This window comes from Oryzias latipes, chromosome 2, assembly GCF_002234675.1.
Source record: "Oryzias latipes chromosome 2, ASM223467v1".
Classification (NCBI taxonomy): Eukaryota; Metazoa; Chordata; class Actinopteri; order Beloniformes; family Adrianichthyidae; genus Oryzias; species Oryzias latipes.
This window is the reverse complement of record NC_019860.2, coordinates 5,330,752-5,337,158: the sequence shown is the minus strand read 5'-3', so window position 1 is coordinate 5,337,158 and position 6,407 is coordinate 5,330,752. Positions and strand designations below refer to the sequence as shown.

The window sequence follows — 6,407 nt, the reverse complement described above, 5'->3', positions numbered from 1 at the left end:
GAGCAAAGACTCACAATACCATTTAAATCAGGAAATATCAAACATCTGGGTATCTACTTTTCCCCCAAACTATCATAACTGGTGCAGCTAAACCACACCCCATTACTGGAAAGCATACAGGACGATCTAACACGCTGGACCAACCTGCCTCTGTCCCTTATGGGCAAGGTAGCCACGGTTAAAATGAAAATCTTACCCAAAGTTAATTATCTATTCTCAATGATTCCCACACAACCGCCATTAAAATGGTTCAAAACATTAGACTCATCCATATCAAGCTTTTTATGGAACAATAAACCTGCAAGAATTAGTCTAAAAACTTTAAAATCTGCAAAAAGCTGTGGAGGCTTAGAATTATCAAACTTCCACAAATATTCCACAAAAATTTCTTGCAAATAGATTAAAATACATCTTAAAATGGTTAAAAAATAATCCAGAAACCAACTCACTGTTAGACTTGGAACAGGCGTTATGTGGGAAAAATCAACCTGTCAGATCTACCGTTTATTAGCCAAACAGTTAAAAAACGGGACTGTTTCAAAACTATTAATATAAACACCACTTTAACAGCCTGGTGGGAATTTCTCAAATATCAAAATCATCAATTCAACTGTGCAAAATGACACCCATCTGGAACAACCCGGACATCCTTATAAACAAAAAAAATGATACACTTCCCAGCTTGGCAAGCAGGGGGCATAAAACAACTAGAGCACCTAATTATTGATAGGAGATTCATAACTCCCCAGGGACTAAAAGACAAACATGGAATAAATAACTTATTGGAATATCAGCAACTTAAATCAATATTACTAAAAAGTTTAAATACAAAGACATTGATTTAAAGCTACCAGAAGCAGTTACTTCTTTGATAAATGTTTCAATGAATAAAACTCTCTCCAAAATATACAAACTTTTATGTTATTTAGATAATATTTCTCTTCCAATAACAAAATGGGATGCAGATTTGAACATCAGCACAGATGAAAGCTTCTGGTCAGAACTTTGCCTAAACACCTTTAAACTGACAAAAAGTCCAAATCTACAGCTAATCCACTTTAAAACTCTTCACAGAATTTACTACACTGGACAGAGGATGTTCAAGATGGGTCTCAGTAACTCAGACATTTGTGAGCACTGTGAAAGTAATCTACCCGACAGTTACATGCACGCACTGTGGTTCTGCACGCCTATCCAGGCTCTCTGGCAGCAGGTATGTGCCGATCTATCAGTCTGGCTCAAGGTTTCAATCACGGCTTCACCGTCATTTTGTGTGCTTGGTGACATGAGTGCCATCAATATAGAAGGAATATTAGTATCTATCATTTTCATAACTGTACAGCGGGGAAAATAAGTATTGAACACATCTACATTTCTCTCAAAAAACATATTTCTAATCGAGCTATTGACATGAAATTTTCACCAGATGTCGGCATTAACCCAAGTAATGCACACATAGAAAAGAAATCCAAACATTTATGTCCATAAATGAAGTTATGTGTAATAAAGTGAAATGGCACAGGGAATAAGTATTGAACACGCTTACTGAAATTAATTTAATACTTAGTGCAAAAACCTTTGTTGGTGATTACAGCCTCAAGACCCCTCCTGTATGGAGAAACCAGTCGAATACATTGCTCAGGTGTGATTTTGGCCCATTCATCCACACAAACTGCCTTCAAATCTTCAAGGTTCCAGGGGTCTCTTCTGTGAACCCGGATCTTCAGTTCTTTCCAAAGATTTTCAATTGGATTCAAGTCTGGTGATTGACTGGGCCATTCTAGCAGCTTTATTTTCTTTTTCTTCAACCAGTTGAGTGTTACCTTGGCTGTGTGCTTGGGATCGTTGTCTTGCTGAAAGATCCACCCTCTTGTCATCTTCAGCAGCCTGGCAGATGACAGCAGATTCTGATCAAGAATGTCTCGATACTTTTCTCCAGTCATTATTCCTTCAATGATATGAAGTCTACCAGTACCACATGCTGAAAAACAGCCCACGCCATGATGCTCCCACCTCCAAACTTGACTGTTGGTATGGTGTTTTGGGGGTGATGTGCGGTGCCATTTTTCCTCCAAACATGTTGTGTCTAATGACATCCAAAGAGTTCAATTTTGGTCTCATCTGACCAGAGTATCTTCTCCCAGAATGTCATGGGTTTATCCAAATGTTGTGTTGCAAACTCCAAACAAGCTTCAACATGCTTCTTCTTCAAAAATGGAGTCTTGCGTGGTGTGTGTGCATGGAGGCCATGGCGGTTGAGTGCATTGCTTATTGTTTTCTTTGAAACAACGGTACCTGCTGATTCCAGGTCTTTGTGAAACTCTCCACGAGTGGTCCTGGGCTGTTGGAGAACCCTTCTGATGATTGTTCTGACTCCTCTGTCTGAAATCTTGCGAGGAGCACCTGGCCGTGGCAGGTTTATGGTAATGCCGTGTTCTTTCCACTTCAGGATGATGGCCCCAATGGTACTCACTGGAACTTTCAGAAGTTTAAAAATGCGCCTGTAACCAATGCCTTCAGTGTGTTTTGCAACAATAAGGTTGCGTAGGTCTTTGGACAGCTCTTTGCTTTTACCCATCATGCAATGCTTCTTGTCTAACACCTTGCTGGTGAGAAACCTTTTTAAAAGGCATCAATCAGGACTATACCAGCTGATATTACTTTGCACTAATAGGGGGCAGGTTAACCTTCTGAATACTAACAAACTCCAGCTGCTTTCTTGGCTTGCCAGACCTTTTTAACCCTCCTTTTCTTCATGTGTTCAATACTAATTCCCTGTGCCATTTCACTTTATTACACATAACTTCATTTATGGACATAAATGTTTGGATTTCTTTCTATGTGTGCATTACTTGGGTTGATGCCGACGTCTGGTGAAAATTTCGTGTCAATAGCTCGATTAGAAATATGTTTTTTGAGAGAAATGTAGACGTGTTCAATACTTATTTTCCCCGCTGTATTGCTAAAAAAATTATTTTAATAAATTGAAAAAACAAGAAAAATATAAATATAAGTCAACACAGAAATCTGCTGCTTGATCATATCATCTTGGAAAAAATGTCAGCCCAAAGTTCAAGTAACTTTGAAAGAATTCAGTCTCTCTGGTCTCCCATAGCTAACTCCATGACTTAGGGGGTGGGGGGGCCTGGTCGTCACTGCTCCTTGCCTTTCTGCTGTGGTTCGGAGTGGGGATCGGGGTCTCCGGTGCCCGGTGGGGGCCGATGGGGGCTGCGTTGGTCGGGGGGTCGGGTCCAGTGCTTGGGTGGGGCGCGGCGGGGTCCTCTGGGCTTGGGTGTGGGGGTGCGTGGTGGGGGGGTGGGGGGGTGGTCTGGCTTGGCTTGGGGGGGGGTCACTTTGCCTGTGCTGGGGGGACCCCTGCTCGGGGGGGGGGGGGCAGCAGCGCTGGATGGGCTGCCCATCTACACCTGGGGCGGGGATCAGCCCTTCCCTGGCTCTGGGACGGAACAGGACTTCCCTCTTGGGACCCCCGGTCGCTCTGGGTGTCATCCGCTGCAGCCGCGGGGTCTGGGGTGGGGTGGCGGGGGGCTTGTCGGCCCTGTCCTGTGGGGGGGCATTCTGGGGGGGAGGGGGAAACCCACTACGGGACCTTGGGGGGTTGACGGGTCGGGATCTCCACTGAAGCAATCAGCGGTTGATGCGGCCGGTTGGCTGCCTCGGTCCCGTCGAGGCCTGACCAGAGCTCTTCTAGCGCTTGGGGGTGGAGGCCTGGACTTGCTCCGGGTGGCGGCGCTTTCTGGCTCTTCTCTCTCTGTGTGGGGTGGGTGGTGCTGGGCCTGGGGTGTTGGCGCCTCCGGGGATGGGGGGACCTGGGGAGACCTGGCCCCCCTGCTGGGGGGGGGCTGGGGGACAGCTGTTTGACCACTGGGGGACAGTCTATCAGCTGTCCCCAAATTACCCCCTTCCTCACATAACCTCATATTAGGGTGAGGGGGTGGGGGGTTTAGCCTGCGATGCGCCTGGGGGGGGGGCTACTTGGCAGTGGTCCCCTTCCCATGGTTGCCGTATGGAGTGGGCCCCCCCTCTTTCGGTTTTATTTGCACCTAAGACATGTAGGGTGTAACCCCGATGAAATTCTGCGCTATCACTTTAAATCATACTGCGCTGTCGCTCCTAGTAAAATTCTGCACTGTCACTTTAAATTTGCCGGTTCCCTTGCGCTGTGCAAATACCGCGAGACTATAAGTTCAGTAGTGACGTGGCTTTCGTTCTTGGGAGACCTGTCAAAGCACTGACAGGTTGCAAGTACGAGGGAGCTGGGCTGTGTACCGCTGCTGCAGATCGGCGTTCATCATCTGAAGCCGGGATTTAAATCTGCACAGTTGAACAAAAAGTGAACTGGTGAGTGCAGCCATGATTGAGACAGCTGGCGCGGGCGCCAGCTTAGATGAATTGTTTTTTTATAATTGAATGTGGTTAAAATGAACTATTTTTCTGCTTGATAAATAATGTTGAAATATAAATTGTGAGTACTCGTTGAAATGAAATTGATGATCATCTACATTGAAATAGAATTTGGAAATGTTGTACAACTATCGATTATGCACTTAAAATAATTTTGTAATTTCCTCCTGATTATGAATTGCATATGCATTTGTTTATTATGTTAATTAAGGAGGTTGTGGGAATATGCTTTCTTTTGATCAAAGGAAATTATTATTTATTTATTGACCCTGTTTTAACAGGCCAGGTCGCAAGACTGGTCGTCTTGCAGACCAATTTACTGGATGCTCAACCTGAGCACTGGACAGAATTGTTTATCAGGGAGTTTTACCACTCCCAGAAGGAAAAAAGAGGATAAATCCTCTGCAGATGGCGAGCTAAAAAGGAGCCCCGATCCTGACTTGGATTCTGCCCTCTTCACTGCCAGTGCGGTAGGAACTAACCCCCTTCTCATCCAACAAATCAGCTGGAGTGTTTCTTTCTTTTCGTTTTTCCAAAAGAGAACTATAAAAACTCTTTCATAAGGCCTAACGGACGCCTTAAGAACTAGAAAGACAAAACAACAGAAACATCCTCTGGACTAAAAAAAAAATCCTTTGTTGTATATATTGTGATTTTTGTATTCACTGTATATTGTAAATACATTTACATTAGCAACTCAAGTCTTGTCTGTGGTTTTTAAACATTCACATTCCTCCATGAGTCGAACCAAACTAGCCCAAATTAATTAAAACCAACTTTGTAAAGTTCATGTAAGACATACATGCTACAAGGGCCCTTGGTAGGGAGGGTGCTAAGACATCACTGCAAGCAAGGAGCAGATGTCCTCCTAGCACCCTACCTGCCAATTTTAACTGCACCTTAGACATTTAGGGCCCCTTGGTGGGGAGGGTGAGGGGACATCACTGTGAGTAATCAAGAGATGTCCCCTCAGTGCCCCACCCGCCAATTTTAAGTGCACCACCCTGAGTACACACACCCCTCCCCCCGCAAAATATACATTCTAACATAAACACATGCATACACACACCCTGAAAAACACACATACATGCACACACATTTTGCAGGGAAGATGGGACCTAGGACCATCTGTCCCCTACCCTTTCCCTGGTGGGGGGTAAGGGGCCCCTTGGCAACAGCGGCCGTGTCCCCTGGGTGCCAGTTTCCTGGGCCCGGCGGTGCTCTCTCTGCGCGGGGAGGGGGTCCACATCACACCTGAGCCGGGGGTGTCCATGTCCCTGGGGGGTGGGTTCTGGTCCTTGCCCCCGCCAAATTTCCAACTGTGGCCAAGCCTGGTCGGGCCATGTTTACAACACCCCTTGTGGGCCCCCCTTTTCCCCGGGGTGCTCCCCTCCTGGGCGGGGGCAGCTGGCCCTTGCCTTGCTCCTCCTTGGACCAACCGTGGGCCAGGTGGGTGGCTGCCTGGAGTGCGGAGCGGGTCTCCCTTGGGGGTCCTGGCTCGTACCTGGGGTTGGGGCATGGGGAATGCCCAGAACTCCTGGGTGGTGATGGGGTGCTCGTCTGGGGCTGTGGGCACCCTTAACGGGTGGGGCCTTGCGTCGGGCTCTCCCGGCGCGGCGGGGGGGCTGCTCTCCTGGTTGGGCTGGGGCGGCGCTCTCTTTTCCCCCGTGCTTCCCTGCTCTCTGGCTCTGGGGGCCGTGGGGCGGTCCTGCTGGCCGTGGCCTGGGTGGCGGATGTGGTCGCCCGGGGGGCGGTTGTTCCCCGCCTGCTGCCGTGTTTCGTTAGGGGGTTCCGGCTGCCGCTGCTGCTGCTGCGGCGGGGGTCTTGGTGTGGGGATGGCTGGGCACTCTCCCTCCTTCCTTTCACATTCCACCATCCATTTTAGAAGAACATGAACAAGGCAAGGCAAGGCAAGTTTATTTGTATAGCACAATTCGTACACAAAGTAATTCAAGGTGCTTCACAAAACAGAAAAATGCATTAAA

At 47.2% G+C, this 6,407-nt stretch overlaps 2 protein-coding genes and 1 long non-coding RNA gene across 4 annotated transcripts in view; 2 read left to right on the top strand and 1 right to left on the bottom strand.

Annotated features, from left to right (window-relative positions):
* LOC101172629 (zinc finger protein 436-like) overlaps positions 1 to 6,407 on the top strand; it is a 1,005,429-nt gene that overhangs the window by 626,454 nt on the left and 372,568 nt on the right. The gene's annotated exons all lie outside the window — the stretch shown is intronic.
* Positions 1 to 6,407, bottom strand: part of LOC110016657 (zinc finger protein 502-like) — a 970,715-nt gene that overhangs the window by 682,262 nt on the left and 282,046 nt on the right. The gene's annotated exons all lie outside the window — the stretch shown is intronic.
* On the top strand, positions 4,079 to 5,123 carry LOC111948756. Its single transcript, XR_002874738.1, has 2 exons — positions 4,079 to 4,359; positions 4,704 to 5,123. It is a non-coding gene; the product is annotated as an uncharacterized LOC111948756 (long non-coding RNA).